Here is a 17,397-nt window from a genome sequence, read left to right as displayed (position 1 = left end):
ACCTCTGCTTTAAAACATAACTAGACAGGTTTATCTAGGTTCCTAACACTAGTAAACTAAGATTACGGGAATTTAGTTCAAAAACTGTCCTAAAACCCTTGTTCTAATAAGCAAAGTGGCTGAAGTAAATATCTAAAATAACAGCATATGTCAACACACCATAGTGAGACATATTATTTTGATTTATACCTTTGATTTCTGCATTACTAGATAAAGTAGAACATTAAAAAGCATTTGCCTATTTCTATTGCCAATGAAATTGTATAATAGAATTTCTAAGACATTTAAAATCTTTCTTTTAGTAAATGTTATCTGCTATTGCTCATGCACACTCTAGGAAGTTTATGAGAGTTTCATGCCAGAGTGTTTTTTGGAGAGAGAAAGTTATTTTTCTATTATTTATGTATAATCTAAGTTCAGAAGGAATTTAAAATAATGAATGTGGAATAATGATCTGTTTAAAAGCTGACAAAAGAGTTTCTGGAGCAGCTTCAGTCTAATATTACCTTTCTTTTTTCTCTAAGCAGAAAAGAAAAATGATGTAAGCTAATGCTGAAAGGTAGATATTTAGATCAGAAACATATGATATTTTAATTTATTATCACACGGCTGCTAGCTGGTATACCCACGTACATTTCAACTTCAGTATTTCAAACCATCAAAAATCTCATTCAACCTACTATAACCCAGCCACATATCTTGGAAATATCAGTAAATATATAACTAGTTAACCAAAAGAGATCAGCAGATTATTGCATGTAAAAAAACCTTTAATCATTTAAAAAGCTAACATAATATGCACACATCCATTTTCAGGGAAATTAGGATGCAGACTTTAAAAAAACTGAACATTTAGAAGTTGTATGAAAATAAAGCAGGCCAATTTCTAAGCTCCTTGCTATGACTCCAGCTGGTCCCTCTCACTCCTTTCTCCAGCACTTTGCCTTTGGGGCTGCATTTCTCTGGTGCTCTATGTTTTAAATGGGTTACATAGTCTTGCAGCACTCCATGTCACTGTGCAAGCTCCAGTGGAGAGCTGGAGCTTGTGAGGTATGCTCCAGGTACCTGGTACAAGGCATCCATCTGTCTGTGCAAAGCATCTGGATGAAGATCGCAGGAAGTACCTGGGTTTTTTTCCTGTTGCTCCCCTGTGGTATGCTAGGGTGGCCCCAGAGATATCCCCAAAGCTGGTGCAGTGGGCTGTTGAGGTGATGGGCCCTGGCTTTGGCTCCAGGGCTGCACTTACACACCATCATAGGCACAACTGTGAGGTCATTGCATGGGGCAGAAGGAGTAGAGGTGGGGGCTCCTGCAGGATATTTGAGGGGAGAAGGATGTTGAATTTGGTGATGTGTCCAGTGGCTGTGGTCACAAGGGTCATGAACCTTAATTTTAAGATGCAATGATTTCTTGGCATGCCACCAAACTGCAGCCTTCAAAACCTGCTGGGTAATATTTTTTTTCAGTGCTGCTCTCAAGACTGTCACTGTTCCATGATGACATCCAGAAGGCATATCCCAAGCCCTCCCTCTCCTGGAGGAACTGTGAGAAAAATGTTTCATTGTGTTTGAGGGCTACTGGCTCATCAGGCAGCTCTGCTGTGTATGCGGTGGAACTCGAGCTGCTGCGGCCAACGCACTTCCTGTGTTTGCAGCTCTGGTCCAATGGGACAGCACAGACATGGATGGGGAAACACGTATTTATATGAACCTTGGCAAGAGTTTCCAATGATGTGTGGAGTTTAAGCTGGTGTAATAACTTCACACTGTTTGGTGAGTTAAGGGATGCTGCTCTTATTCCAAATGTAGCTGGAAAAGAAAAACATTTAGAAAGTAACTCCACTTGGCTAGACAGTGTTAGCTGATGCTCCTCTTGTAAACATGCTCTAGGTCAAAGTTGTTTCCCAAGCAGAAGGCCCTAATGAAAACAGGCAACAAGTTGCTGTAACAGATGGGAGAAAAAGAGGGTCATCATAGTGCTGCAGTTGGCAGTTATCACAGCACACCAGCAAAATGCTCCATCTCTGCCCTGTCCCCGTGATGTTCCCACTCGCTGTCTGCAGAGCACACAAGAAATCAGCAACAAAAAAGCACATGCCTGCAGTCATCAGTGCTCTCATCATCTGGCCATTGGAGGCAGCTGAGGCTGAGACAGGAGAGACATTATAGGATCCTGTCTGCCTAGTGTGTTCATGGTCCACTCCAGCTGGGAATGACTTCCAGATGTTGGCATGCTGCAAATGCACCTCCAGCCCAGAACCCAGCCCCTTATCGATCACACTGGATGACTCTGGCACTGAACAGGAGGAAGAAGTGGCCCATTCAGCCCAGAGGATGTTAGCAGACTTTATCAGGGCAGGGACCAGCTCTCCAGGAAAGGTGGTTCTGGAAAAACCCTATTTCTGTTGCAGGAGAAAGGTTTCTTATAATTAAATAAATTAAACACAAATCCAACCAACCAACCAAACAGAAAAACCACAAAACCACAAATTCCCAGGAGGCTGGAAAAGTATATGTGATCTACCTTGAAGCCCTTACACGAAATCTGTGTTACATAAGTGCCTTTCTGAAAAAAACTGCTGTTAAAGGGTTAACTATTAGAGAAAGGAAATGTTTGGATCTTTTTGTGTTGGCTTGCTTCTGTGTGATGGTCCAGTCAGCAGAGGTATGAACGTCTGCATAGACACTCATTTTAATTTTAAATTACATGATTCAGGTTACCTCAGCTGCGTGTCAAAGACTAGCTGAAGCAATGTTGAAATAATCAGGATCCAGGAAATATTCTTCTAGTGACGATCTCCTTGCACCCCTTCAGTTTTTTTAGCACATCCACACAACTGGATCTACTTATCTCCTAGTTTTCCTCTTGCAAAACCATAAATTTTGCTGTTATTTTTTTTTAAACAGCATACAAAATGTTTTCCTTTTTTCCCCCTTGACATATAGCCCTGCCACAATTTCAAGCCTTTTCTGTGCAATGCTACAAGTTATAAGGGGATACAGATTCCCCCTCCAATTCACATCCCCAGTGCTGTTTTGGAGGGATTGAATTATTTTTTCTGGCAAACTATTTTTCATCTTTTACTGTGGTGTTTCTATAATTGTAGGACATGTGCCCATCTGCTGCAGAATGTGTGTCACATTGCAGCCCACACCTGTATGGACTGGCAAGAATTATGCAGATATACACTCACCCAGGTCAAGGTATTTGTGCCAAAGGTATACTTATTTTGAAACTAAGACCAAAGCTTAAAGGTATTTAGCAACCTGAAGTTGTAAATTGGACATCCTTCTGGATTTTTCAAAAGCGCACAGGCATAAATCTCCCACTAGATACTTATCTGCATCATTAAGCCCCTAAATTACATTATAAACTTGTTGCTTAGGCTTTTTTTTTCTCCTTAGCAAATTACTTTACAAACCAGTCCTGCCTTTCCCTGAATGTATTACTTGCAAGTATGCACCAAATGCTTTGGCAGAATTATGTTCATGCTTCAAGCTATTTGGAAAATGTTAATTTAATCTGCTCCCTTTTTGTTATTCAAGTGAGCAGCCCATCACCTAAATCACATGTTATCATTTCTGCCTTCTGACTGGCTGCCTAGATGTTTTTACCAGGAGAATTATCAGCATCAAAGGCAATAAGCAGTGAAGCCGAGGTGATTTGCTGCTCATAGGAATTGGAGGATAATAGTTATTCCTGTTAAAATTCACTAAACTTGTAGTTGATCTCAGCATATCTCTGGCTTCCATGTCTTTGCATCTTATTAGATGACCCCTGTGACCACAAATCACAGCTACTGCACGCTTACTCACAGGAGTGCTTGCCAGACACTTTTCTTTTAATGTTGATTGCTTCACCTGACTGATGATCCAATAAAGTCTGCACTAATAAAACTGGACACTTAAAATTAGTGCCTTATCCTATGCTTTGGAATTAAAAGAAATATTTAGATGCCTATTTATATACTTATGGGCTTAATGACAGAATTATGAGCCTACTGGTAATTCGGTGTTGAAGACTACTGTGTGTTGCCTGGACATATATGTCAATTAATTCATTTTTATTACCAGATTTAGTTCTAAACTGTGGTCATTTCTTAGCTTTTGAAATTGACCGAGATAATAAAAATGAACTAGCATCCAGGTAACAGGCCCAAAGCAGTGTTGACATTTTGTGGTAAGAAAGGTAAATATTTACTTCATGAAAGACCTGCCAAGCTCACAATTTTTGTGAAAACATGAGATTTTAGTAAAGTAAGCAACAAGCTTGCTTTCACAAAAATAGCATTCTGGTAACACTTGGTTTTCCTGTGTGCTTTTCAGAAGAATTGCAGCATTCTATTTTATGGAGAAAAAGAGCACTTTTGAAGAAGTGCTTGGAATGATTTGTGTCTTTTGACCAGATTGGAAGATGAGCATATATATTTTCATCTGTTCTGTGGTTTTTCCAAAGACTACATCTATTTTTCAAATGTTCCACGCTTGGTGCATCATTAAGATAACGAGTGTTCAGCTTCCCCAGCGTCACTCGCTGTCTCCTCTGGCACAGTATGTCCCTGCAAAAGCATCTGCAGCCTTGTTCCTCTGGATAAGGAGGCTAGGCCAAGAAGAGAGTTGCTCTTCCTTCTACATTTTTGCACTGTAAACACATGTTGCATCCTTCTGCTTTGTTTACTTTTTACAGACATCTGTGCAGGGCATTTTAGTTTTATTATTTTTACCTGCCAGATGCAGAATGACCAAGCTCCCTTATACCAGGGCATTGCTATGTTTGAGCAGATGGGCTTAAGAAAGTGAAGAATATATGGATTTCTCTTTTCTTATCCATTTGCAACTGTTTGAGTGAACACGTCATCTTCTTTCTGACAGAACGCTACTTACAGAGAAAGTCAAGGGCAACCATACAGAGGTAAAATAGTCATTAAGGCAAACCAGGGGAGCAGAGAGGAATTTTGCTTGTGTGTATTCCTCTTTTGCTGACTCAAATGTTTTTTTAGTCCTTTAAAATCACCAGGCAGACCAGCTTTGCAGATTGGTCCATTCAGAGCCTCCCTGTAAATCAGGTCCTTCGTGACCACAGTGTATAATTCAATGGCCAAAGGTTTGGCAAGTGCAGATGCAGTCCATTTGCAATGGGTCTGTGGTCCTCATCAAATCAATCACCACCACTGCTGTCAATGTGAAGATACTCTCACTTAAGAGTGTCTGATGGGCACAGAGTTCAGGCTGTGTTTTTAACCCAACCAAGACTGGTCAGGCTGAAAGTGGAGAGAGACATGGAGCAACATGGCTCTCCACTGGTGCAGCGACTTCTGCTGCGGTTTGGGGATTTGAAGAGGGCTTTGATGTCTCAACTTCCCTGCCCCACATCACAGACTCTAACGTTACCACTAGGTATGGCTAGGAAGCATTTTGATGATGATGCAGTGCATCTGTGATGAGAGCAGAAAAGGAAAAAGAAACTCTGCAGTTGTATGCCTCTGCAAAACACAGTATCTCCCAGTACCAGTGCAGACCTCTACTTTCTTCATTATTCCTCACCAGGAATAAGACCCTTCTGTCCCTGTAAAGTGATGTTTTTGCCAGAGTGGTCAGGCACATGAACAAGCTACATTTGGGCAAACAGAAGTGCAAATTTTATACAGCACCAGCTGCTTCAAGGTACCTTGGTAAAGGCCTACTAGCTTGCTAGCCTCATGGTAACTGTGAGGTACATGTTCGCTTCTTGCCTGAGGAGTAAAACACCCAAATCACAGAGGAGTAAAACAGGCAGCAGGTAGCAGGGCACACAGTGGGGCAGCTGTGTCCACGAGCCTGCAGACTGAGTGCAGAGTACTCTAAAAACTTGGCTGTATTTATCTGCTAACATTAGATCCCTTTGATGTGGCTGTGTACTGCATTGTAAAACACAATGTTGTAGAAAAATAGGCCACTAGCAGTGCATATAGAAAAGGTTTGGTTTGGTTTCCCTGGCTTTTCTTTACCTACCTCGGTTCAAATAAGATGATCTCTACAGCTATTGGCTTTATTCCATACCATAGTACTGAGCTGCTCTCTAGAGATATTTGTTTCCAAACCTCAAGTTATTTCCTTTAAATTCAACCTAAACTAAGGAGGCAGAAGAGGGAAAAGCGACTGGTGGTCTCTTAGCAAAAAAACTGTCCATGTTCCAAATTTCCCAAGAGGTTGTTTCTTTAATTAAAAGGCAGAAGTTCTGGGGAAAAGAGCAGAGCTGCATGACAAAAGTCCTTCCCCAAGCCAGTACCTCATTTCTTTTGCCTCTTTATGCCTCTTCAATTCTAGAAAAGCCTCTGTTGCATGCTAACTGTCCCAGCTGTAACATCTGCACGATGGGTTTATTTTTTTCCCTCTAAGGCCTGGCTTTTGGAGAGTGACCAGGCCAGCTGAAAAGGACAGACAACTCAGGAATACAATTTCAGAGAAATCTTGGCAAAAGGTGAGCGCAGTCCTGCCAGGTTCCTCACAAGCTGGATGCTGGCAGCAGATGCAGAGGCAGCCTGGAAAGCCAGCCAGCCCTCTCCCTTCAGCCCCCCACAAAGACACCCCTGGGCTCCTCCCAGGCTTTCTGCCCACAGGCTGAACCCCATGTTGTGTCCCGAGAGCGGTCACTGAAAGCTGCCCACTGTCACTGCCAAAGCACCAAGCAGTGTGAACAAGAAGGCAAGTGGAGGTGGATAGCCCTGGCCTGCCATCACAACATCAGGCAGGTCTCTGACATCCCCTCTGGGAGAGAAGGAAGGAAGGAATAGCCTTGCTCCCTGTGCTGGTCATGCGCTGCTAAGAGGATAACTTCAATGCTTTTACTCAGTTGCCCGCTGAAGACCTTCCCTCCTGCTTCTCACCAGCTTGTTTTGCTACCTGTGTAATGAACACAGGCCTCAGGAGAAAGATAACTTGCAATGTACATCTACTTAAACTGCTACTGTAATCTACAGAGGTCCTCTGGTTTCATCTCTCTCTCTCTCCATATCTTGGCAATATGTGACTACATATTGTGACAAAAATAGTGACTACAACCTTTTTTTTCTCCCTGCTTTAATTTCACCCCATAGTACAAACGTTTACCATGTAAATGTATTCAAACCACAGTTTCCACTGCCCAGTGCACACTGTGAAAACTTCTCCCTCCCCAGCATGTTTTAAGGTCACTTCCATCAGTTCAAACACTGATTATTCATTATATCAAGTATCCAAGCTGCTAGCTGATGACAGCCAGGAAACCATAAGCTGCCTTGAGGCTTGTCTTCCTATCAGCTCCTGCAGCTGGGCGATGTGGGGATTTTTTCTGCCATTGAAACTATTAGGTTGCTGCAGTTTGTTTGGTTTCAGCTTTCCATAATTGCTGCCATTTCCATGGCTGATTTGGGCTATGTTTGAAGTTAACGTACAATACAAAGCATGCTGCATGTGTAGCTGCTCTCCATGTGTCAAGAAATTAGAGAGGGAGAGTGTGTATATGTGCATGTGTGCATATATATAAACATCTGCCATGTATCTGTCTTCTGCTTACTCATGTCTTTAGAGGGGCTTACTCTAGCAAAGGCAACCGAGTGTCTTAATTGCTCTTGCAGTGATAATCATTCAGGTTCCTGCTACTGGGGATATTAATTTTGGTTGGGTGGGAACAGACACCGCAAGCAGGGGAGAAGTGGGATTACTGGCAGAGGGTATTTAATGTATATATAGTTACAGGCCACAAATCTCAAAAGGTGTTGAATATGGAGGTGTATGCGGATGTGAAACCATCAGGGTGACATTAGTTCATGGTCCTGGGGTTCTCAACCCACTGTAATTCAGTGCAGTCCCAGAGCTGCTTTTACCCCAGGCACCGAGGCCACCAGGTATTTATGGCCTATAGACCTGGAGGGAACCCTGGCCCAGGAAAGGAAAGGCAACAGTTGGCAATGGGAGACAGGGTGGTCCTTCATTGGAGCTGCTGGCATGGGATCTCAGGACAATAGGATAAAATCCCTTTCTTGGGTGACTCTCGCTGTATCTCAGGTCCCCATTTGTAACTGGAGGGTGACAAAGTTGCTGCCCACCACCTTCTGCCATATTTGTGAGCAAGCTCTTTCAGGGAAGGATCCCCTTCTAGCGTACATCGATGCACTACTCAGCGTGATGGTAAAAAGGCACTGGTCCCGCTGTGTTACACAGGCACCTGAAGAGTATCTGATGAAAAGAACAGTGAAACATACTGCAATATGTTTTCATTAACAGAAACAGGACAAATAAAAGTAAGGTGGATTAGGTTTCCTTTTTTTACATTAATAAAAATATTTAAACTTTCTATGAGTCTTGCCTTCCCTATGCTGACCTACACTGACAAACAGTTTGTCTCTTTGAATCTCCAGGAGGTGCTCATATGATGTAAAGAGGATGGAGGAAGCTATGAGGGTTTTTTGAAACCATATGAGGACCCAAGAGGAAGGAAAGAGTGTTCATGGGTGGGAGGACACTTCTTTTCACTGAATCTCATTCTTTTTGTTTAGCTGTCCCCAGCTTGCAGCACAGGTGGGAGGCACAGTAGCATATCATCCCGCAAAAATAAATACAACTTGATAGCAGATGGGAGAGAGAAGGGTTGAAACGTGATATGTTGGACTAACTGTAGTTGGTGGACTGGAGATGGTTTCTCATGTGTGTCTGAAACCCTTGCACATGATAGTAATGGGATGCAGGCTGCCATGTTTTGCTTCACACCCTGGTTTTCCTTGATGTGAAGAATCAGTTATTTCATGGCAAGTAGAGATCATTTGCAAAGATAGATACTGTACTGAAAACAGGGTTCCTACTGTCCCAGAGTCACTGGTGGATGTGCTGAGTGTGAATCCTTGTGCCTGGCACCACCAGCCTCATGGACTGCATCAGGGCAGGGCTTCTGGGAATGAACACGGCAAGCAGTAGACCTGCTTAAGCTGACAACAGCGGTATAGATGTCTCCTCTGTGAGTGTAAAATCACTCAGACTTAGAGTATGAGGACCCAAGGACACATCTCCTGCAAGTGTGCTGAACTAGCCCAACCACCTCCCTCCAACCCTGGCCAAGAGCAGCTGCCAGCAGAGCAGTGAAGGAACAGGACATAAGTACAAGAAAGAAGTGGTTATATCTTTGAGGTCTAGTCCTGAGCTCCTGAGTGACCATAGCCACAGAGCTGTGCCTTGCTGTAGTTAAGGCAGCAGGAGGCTGAACCCCAGCTCTGCCCTGGAGATAAGCTGTTCTGCCTCCCTTCATCCTTTATTTGATAATTGGGACAACTGGGCCTTGGTACCTTGGTTAAGTGTGTGCTTTGAGATCCATAGGTTAAACGCCATGGAGGGGCTGAACATCAGTGTATATCACAGTGCACCATAGTACAAAGATGTGAAAACTCAGGGCCTGGTTTCAGACCAGTTCAGGTCTCCCAGGTGGATCCGCATGCTGAGTCACCTACCATCACTTGTGTGCAAGCCTGTGCCCCTGCTCCCACAGAGGCCAATCAATGCCTCCCATCCCCTTTCTCACCATCACCCCCTGGCCCTGTCCACTCCCCATCTCCTCCCTGCTTGCTGATGCCTGCCTCACCCCAGCTGCCCTGCCTCCCTCCTACACCAGTCACTGCTGTCCCTTGCAGCCTGTCCAGCAGTACCAGCCTGAGACACGAGATGCACTGATTACAGCCTGCAGGCTAAGCAGCAGGTAATGTAATCATGGGAGTTTATTCTCTTTCCCACCTGTCCTCTTTCTTACTCACTGTTTATCAGGATTTTCTGGGTTGGAGAAGCTCTGCTGTTGGAGAGTTTTCTTTATTACAGCAAGAGCCCAAACCCCTCTTGGATGGGGATGGGACCAGCACTCTCCTGCCTGTCTTCCCCACTCCCTGGTCTCTGTTGACACAGCAGGGACAGGCATCACCTGCCTGCTCGAAAAACGCTGTGGGAGCCAAATGCAGGTGAGAGCTACAGCTCTGCAAAATATAATATTGGCTGTCTAACATGAACTCACCTTGTCAGCATCACCTTTAACAGGCCCTCTTTTTCCCCCATTTCAGTATCTTGTGATATACCACAAATCCTCCCTACCACCACAACTGCGGGAGGCAGGCAGGAGTGTGATCTATGACTAAGGTTGTAGTTTTAAAGAAAACTAATAACACGCTCTATGCAGGGAAAGGATTCAGTCGCTTTACCGTGAGCAGCTTTTGCTGAGTGGAATGAAACAGTAGGTTGCAAGGGTTTTGCTTTTTCAGACTGACATTCAGACCATTTTTTCATTTTTGACCCATTAGTTCTCTGTCCAGGCTAATACATTTTTGGAAATGCTATAGAAGGGCTGTAGACACTGTATTTGCTGACACTGACCATAATCAGAAGAATTTTGCAGGAATGACTGTTGGCAGCTGCAGTGCTGACCGTGGAAAAGCACTGTGAATGAAAAGAAGTTGCAGTAACAAAAGCCAAATTAAAACAATGGTGAACACCATACACACACATTTGCAATCATTTTGCCATTCATGCAAGCCTCTGCTTCGTGCAGCCCTCCTTCCCTACCACGTCCTTGCAGAGGTCCCTCTGAGCCCCCGTGCTCAGGGCTGAAACCTCAGCTAGGCACAGGGTACACCAGCCAGACCCAAAATCATATTAAAGGAAGTGGAGGGCAGCTGCCAGCCTCCCATGCAGATATCCTCTAACAAGTCAAATAGCACTCCCCAACATCATCTGAGGTTTCTCTGATTTTTTGCTGTTGCTGTTGTTGTTGACTGTATGCTCATCCCTGCCTTGGAGTGGAGCATGTGGCTCTCACTCCACCAACAGTATAGCAGATGGTTCATGACAGCCATGGCTGAGCCAAGCTGAGCACAGCAGCTAGGTCTACAAAAGCATAGTTATTTTGATTTCCTGCAGGGGCAAAAGAATAGATTTTTTCAGTGTTAGAGAAGGAAGAGAACTTTTCTGCAGCAGGAAGTGGTTGCAAAAGTAAATTAAGATTAAGGAGATTAAACTGGAGGGGACTTGTCCAAGCCATGAAAAGGTGAAATACTTAAGAATGCCCCTGCAACATTTTGTTGCAGAGAGAGCAGAGGATAAGGAGGTATACCTCTTCCTACATATGCCCATACATTCACACAGTGTTTTCTTCAATCAGCAGAACCAAGGTAAAATCCACCCAACAAATAATACAGGCAGACCAGCCTGGAGTGGAGAGCTTTAAACGGGAACGACAGGCAAGAGAGGTGATGGTACACAGTCACCAACAGAGAGTTCATATTGGAATTAGAGAGTAAAACAATGCTGGCAATGTTGTGGTGGATGTCTGCTACAGACTGCCTAGTCATGAAAAGAACGAGACATTTTTTGGTCAACTGGAAGAAGCCTCTTGTCTTCAGGCCATTGTCCTTATGGGGAACATAAGCCACCCCAGTAACATTCAGGAGAGTAATGCAATGGGGCACAAGTAATCCAGAAGGTTTCTGGAGTGCATTTAGTGTCGACTTCCTGGCACAGGTGATTGAGGTGCCAATAGACGGAGATGCTCTGCTGAACCTCATGCTCACAGGAAGGGAGAGCTGGTTGGGAATGTGAAGGTTAGCAGCAGCCTTGGCTACAGCAGCTATGAGATGGTCTGGGTGGACTGCAGGATTCTGAGAGGAGGGAGCTTCACAAAAAGCCTGGCTAAGTGATGAGTCAGGGGGATTTAGCACCATATATACACATCTGAGGTGAGGAATTAAAGGAGATGGAGCTCAGCGATATGCAGTGACAGGACAAGAGGTGATGGTTGCGAACTGAAGTGCAGGAAATTACACAAAATTAAAAAATAGCCCCACTTCCTTATCATGAGGGTGTTTAAACACTGGCATAGGTTTCACAGAGGGGTTGTGACATCCCAGTCTTGAAAATACCAAAATTGATCTGGAGGAGGCCCCAAGCAGCCTGCTCTGGCTGACCCTGCATCAGCAGAGGGGGTTGTACAAGACAAACTCTAGAAATGCCTGCCAGCCTCAGCTGCTCTGTGACTCTGCAACACATCTAAGGAAACTTTTTCCATAGTAACACAAGGTCTGACTTCCTGGAAATCAAAAGTTGCCTTAAACGGGTCTGATATAAATCACTTTAAATATTATTTGTTAAAAGAGCACAGTTGTGCAGTTTTGCAGGATGGCAGGAATGCAATCTGTACTCACTAATAACCTCTAATGAATTCCTCTAAACCAGCATGGAAAATTGCTTCTTACCGAAGACAAAAGCATAAATATCTGAAACACTGATGTTATACTCATGGCAGAGTGGTTAGAAATCACTGATGGAGGGAATCCTCAGTGGCTCCACTCCCAACCTCTCCCATTTGTATCAGGTTGCACGTTCTCCCTTGAGTAAAGTCTACTGGCATAGACTGGGCTGTGGAAAAAAAATATATTTTTAGTATGAACGACTCAACATTAATAGAGCTAAGAGTTTCTCAATTCAGCATGAAAACACATTAGATCAGGAACTGGTGACAAATCCTACTTCTCCAATGTCAGGTGGATTGAGTAATGTCTGGAAAGACTATGATTCTAAAATGAGCGTCTGGACGTGTCAAAACAGTTTAAATATCCTTTCCAGAGTGCGCAAAAATGAAGTTAACTATTTACTTCATTTAAAATATTCTTGATACCCTGATGAATCTATTATTTACCATATTGTAAAGCTTCCCATTTTTTAATATGAATGCTCCTTGTAGCCAAAGTTTGTTTAATACAACAATAACCTGAGGGAGGAGGTATGAAGTAAACACTTTTTTAACCTGCTTTCTTAGTGTGACAGAGATGTTTTTTAAAAAACTGAAGTCAGAATACTTTCTTTCTTGATCTGCATTCGTTATATGCTTACAAAAGCATTACTGAATATTGCATGGGTCAGTAGAGTCTGCAGAAGAAATATGGTTTTATTCCCTGGCAGCACCCATACTTGGATGAAAGTTACCCCACGTTTGATCAAGTGTAGCCTAAGCTGAAATACAGGCAATAAAAATGGGTTAAATTTTAGTTCACACCGGTACAAACAACATGGAGAAACCTAATTACAGGCTTCTAGGAGTGTACCTCATTTCCCAGATTTCAAATGTTCTTGTCTGGACATATCAGACTTTCAGCACCTTCAGAGATCTAATTTTTCTGTCTCCAGAAGCAGTGTTAGCATCTGCATGGATGGCTTCACCATGATTCCAGGAGATGTCTGGTGCAGCCAGTGCCATTGTACCATGTATCTTTCAAATGAACCTTAATATTCACCAGAGTGTTAACAACAAAACTTTGAGAGTTTGACTTCCAGAACATCTGCAGATCCAGTATGAACCGCATGAGTTTTACTGAGCTGTTTGCATAACCAGTGAAAAAGCAGTTTACAATAGTTTACATGATTTCAAGAAACATGGCAGATAAAAAATAGAAGCATCTAAGCTTTTAGTTACTCAGTTCTGTCTTGCTGACTGCTTTTGTTTTGTTACTTTTCCTAATTTCTTTGTTATTCTATTCACTGCAAAGGCAACCTGCCAAAAATAAAAATCCCCAACCTCCTTTCCTCCCACCAAACAACAAAAAACTTTTTCAAAACACAGGAGTAGTAAGCATTATAATTTAACTGTATGTGGCAGTGGCAATTCCTCAAACAGCTGTGTTTTAAACAGCTTGATGCTCTAGGAATAATCTGCCAGTATATCAAGAACACTTTAGCTCATGAAATTTTTCACACGCATCTCATTCTCTCTTCACTCTTCTACATTCTCTCATGTGTATATCTGTGCAAGGCAGGTTAAGAAACTTCTGAGCGTATAAAAAACATATGCACTGATTTTGGCTCCCCCACCTAGACATTTTTTTTCATTCTCAAAAAAATGTGAAAGACCCAATTCTAACATTCCTTTTAATGAAACATCAAAGATTCTGGACTGCAGTAACTCTTCTCCCCTCCAAATTCAATTTATTTTGCATTTTTTACATAAGAAGCAAAGCCAAAACAAAATGTTGTTCTATCATGTTTCAATCAACAGGAAGTTTACTGTATTGTCAGTTTCTCAAAAAGAAAAAAAAATATGCAAGCCAAATTTATAGGATTTTAAGACTGCTATGGAGCCAAGACTCACTTTCACTGATTTAAGCTCTATTCCAGAAGAATACTTAAATATTTCTCTTTGTGCTTTGAATAGTTCAGCCCAGCAGAAATAGGAGCAATTTTCCCTTCCTGGTTTTTTTTTCTCTTCTAGTTTAAGGTTCAGAGTTTTCATCTCATAGTGTTGACAAAAAGCAGGGCATTATAAAATGTACACGGAACACTGGCTTATAGGAAGAAACTGGGTAAAGAGCTTCTGTTCTTTATCTTCCCTCACAAGAAGGTTTATATGAAATTGAATGACCAGAATGGTACTGAAAAAAATGTTCATACAAGATGGGAATAATTAATGGGATCTGTTCCCATAGACAGACCCTAAAATACTAAATGTAACAACTTTCAGAAAGGGTTAGATGCTTATATAGACTTTGAAAACATCAAGGGTAAGCATTTTGGAAGAGGTATTAAAACATACTTTCCAGAGCTTAAGCAAAACTGTAACTACCAGTAATCAAGACAATTTCTTGTCTGTGAATTTCTTACATTTTCATCTGAAGCATCTGGCAGTGACAGCTCTCAGATGTGGGATGCTAGACTAGATGGATGACAGACATAATCCAGTATAACAATCTCCACATTCCAGTTTCACTGTATAGGGGCTACTAGGGCTTTTTCTGCTCCATGTAGCATCTAAAATTTTTCCTGACAATCTTCTGCACCACCCTGTCTCACAACAGATCCAACACAAAGCAGATTTTTACAAGAAGAATACTATAAAGCACAAAGGTGCAATACTATGTTAAGTCAGCTATTATACCCTTTATACCCTTTTCTTTAAAAGAGATTACCATTTACAAAGAGCCAATATGAAAAGCAAGGCTTAATTAATCAAGTTTTATTCACAAATACAATGTTAAAAGAATAGAAAAATGCAATTATTACCTAGAGATCTTACTCCTGGAACCTCTGCCTGCAGCAGAAGTTCCTTCACAAGCAACCTTTTCCTTTCTTTGTTTCTCTCTCTCTCTCTTTTTTGTAATATCAAAGATTTTAGAATCAGCTTTTTAACCCAGTATCAATTTTTAAACTTTAGGGCCCGATTTTCAGCTGATGTGACTTAACACATCTGTGTTTACCTCACTAGAGTCATCACAAACCCAAAGGATCAGTAGGAAACTCCAAAGGTGCCTGGTCCCTGTGCCACCTGAATGGTAAGAATGACTGAAGGACATCATTCCCAACTTCATTGCCCAAGCTCTTTTAAAGGTGAAACACTGCCCCTTGATTTCACCCTTGTACAGCAGCTGTCTTGATTCTTCCATTGCTTCACAGTCCTTCGCATCCCCCTGAGTTACAGGAAAGAGGGATCTGGGACAGAGGATTTATCTGAGGCTGCAATGCTTTTTGACAGCCTTATAAATGTTTCCTTGCCTGTTTTAATGATGCCAGTATTTTCTGATCCCTTAATAGATCTGTGTAAAAAAAACCCCTAAATATTCAATTTTCTGAAGAACATCTGGTATGATCCTAATATGTAAATACACACTTGGTGAGCTTAATTGAAAGCCTTGCCTTCTCCAGTGACACACACTTTCTGTCTGCTGCAAAAGAAAAGGTGGAAGTCTCTCACAATACGGTATTAGTCACAGACCTCCAGATCTGGCTTATCCTGTCCTCAGTAATATTACACACATCAGGACGCAGATCAACTATAAAGCATTCCTTAGGACAATTGCTGCAACAGGCAGCTGCTTTTTAAATAGAAAATTAAGATTATTCCAGACTTTCCCTCAGACATACAGTAACTAGTTCCTTAGCACTGCATGGCAGGGAGGCACACGGTTATGTGAGATGCCTGGGAGAGCAAGAGAGCGTGTTACAATGTTGGGAATTTAAAAAATGCCTCAGAGATAAGGCAGAGGCTGCATATGTATAGAAAAAGGCAGTTGTGAAGTAAATGTCACTATTTTTTGCCGGGGGCCAGACAGCTCTTCGCAGTGCTGTGGGGATGGGCTCCACAGTGCGTGAACACTAGGGACTGAAGGGGAACAGGGTGGCATGGGGGCAGCTGTGATTCAGGGACTCCTCTGCCCTTGGGACCTGTTAAGTTGAACATCTGGTGCCTTTTAACACTAGTTTTTTATATAGAGCCAGGAGAGCACTGCCACTTCCCACCCCTTGATTCACCACGGCAAGAGCAACCCCAGAGGGCACCAACTGGTTTCTTTTGGGGAAAGCAGATCAGCAGATGCACGCCAGGAGGTCACCTAATGTACTCCAGCCACTCCTCTACACCTTGCCCAAAGCAAAATCCCACAGACAGAGAGCCAGTGGGCCTCTACACCACCAGTTTCACTATGCTGATGTGCTTTTCCCATGTTGCACTACTTGTGGCTGTTGGAAGCTTGTCACCCTGCAGTCCAGGTAGGTAACGTGAATTTACAGAAGACTTCATTGCACAAAAGGGTAGTCCTCATTCACCATTACCAGCACTGACTGCTACATCTTCAGTAGCATTAGCAACCAGACACAAGTGAGATAAGCAGTGACCTATTTTTGCTACCTATGAAGAGTCTACACCTGCCCAATGACTGACCTCCAAGGGAGGATTGTGCTGCTTCACAGCCTGCAGTGTGGTGCTGTTTAAAATTACATTTTAGCCATCACTTCATAAAAAATACCCTTTGGCTCCTTCAGATAGACAGTGTGATTGAACCAGGTGAATGTGGTGGAGCCTGCTTTGAGCAGAGGCTGCACTGTGTGACAGCCTGTTTTCTCCTTTCCCCTTCTGCAGGACATTGCGAAGAGTAAGTTTTACTTCTGTTTCTTGCTGGTGTTATTTTAGTAGGTCTTGTGCAACAGCGTGATGTTGTCGCTAAGTTTTCCAACATTGCAAGGACATGTTTAAATTTTAAAACCATGTGATCATTTATGAAAACAACAGTTCCTTTTATATTTTGCCATAATATCTTTCACATTTTCTTTTACACATATGTCCCTTCAAAAACAACTCAGTACCAAGCATAAATCAGCTGTCAGTATCCACTTAAAGACATCCTGCTTGAGAATATCAGGATATGCATGGTTCAGTATATTTAGACAAAAAACACGTATATCCTTTACACAAGAATCATTTTTGGCCTCCCTTCCCTTCCCACCCACCCCCCACTTTTCCTCTTCCCTCCCAAAATATGGACCATAGGGCACATATCTTGTTACTCAGTGCTACACAAAGGTAAACTCTGCATTTCCTCTCCAAGCACCTGGAAGCTGGCTACCCCAACTGGGGCTTCAGCTGAAACCA

General features: G+C 42.6%; 1 long non-coding RNA gene across 3 annotated transcripts in view; it reads right to left on the bottom strand.

Annotated features, from left to right (window-relative positions):
* Positions 1-720: 720 nt before the first annotated feature.
* LOC114013038 (uncharacterized) overlaps positions 721-17,397 on the bottom strand; it is a 53,314-nt gene continuing 36,637 nt past the window's right edge. The window contains exons 3-4 of one of the 3 annotated variants that reach the window (XR_008744905.1): positions 12,239-12,401; positions 721-1,808 (exon numbers count right to left, since the gene is read on the bottom strand). This is a non-coding gene — a long non-coding RNA (uncharacterized LOC114013038). The remainder of the gene's footprint in view (positions 1,809-12,238; positions 12,402-17,397) is intronic. The other 2 variants (XR_008744906.1, XR_003555878.2) reach the window with 2 other exon arrangements.

This window comes from Falco peregrinus, chromosome Z (assembly GCF_023634155.1).
Source record: "Falco peregrinus isolate bFalPer1 chromosome Z, bFalPer1.pri, whole genome shotgun sequence".
NCBI classification, from domain to species: domain Eukaryota; kingdom Metazoa; phylum Chordata; class Aves; order Falconiformes; family Falconidae; genus Falco; species Falco peregrinus.
The sequence above is the reverse complement of the archived record's forward strand: the minus strand, read 5'-3'. Positions and strand labels throughout refer to the sequence as shown.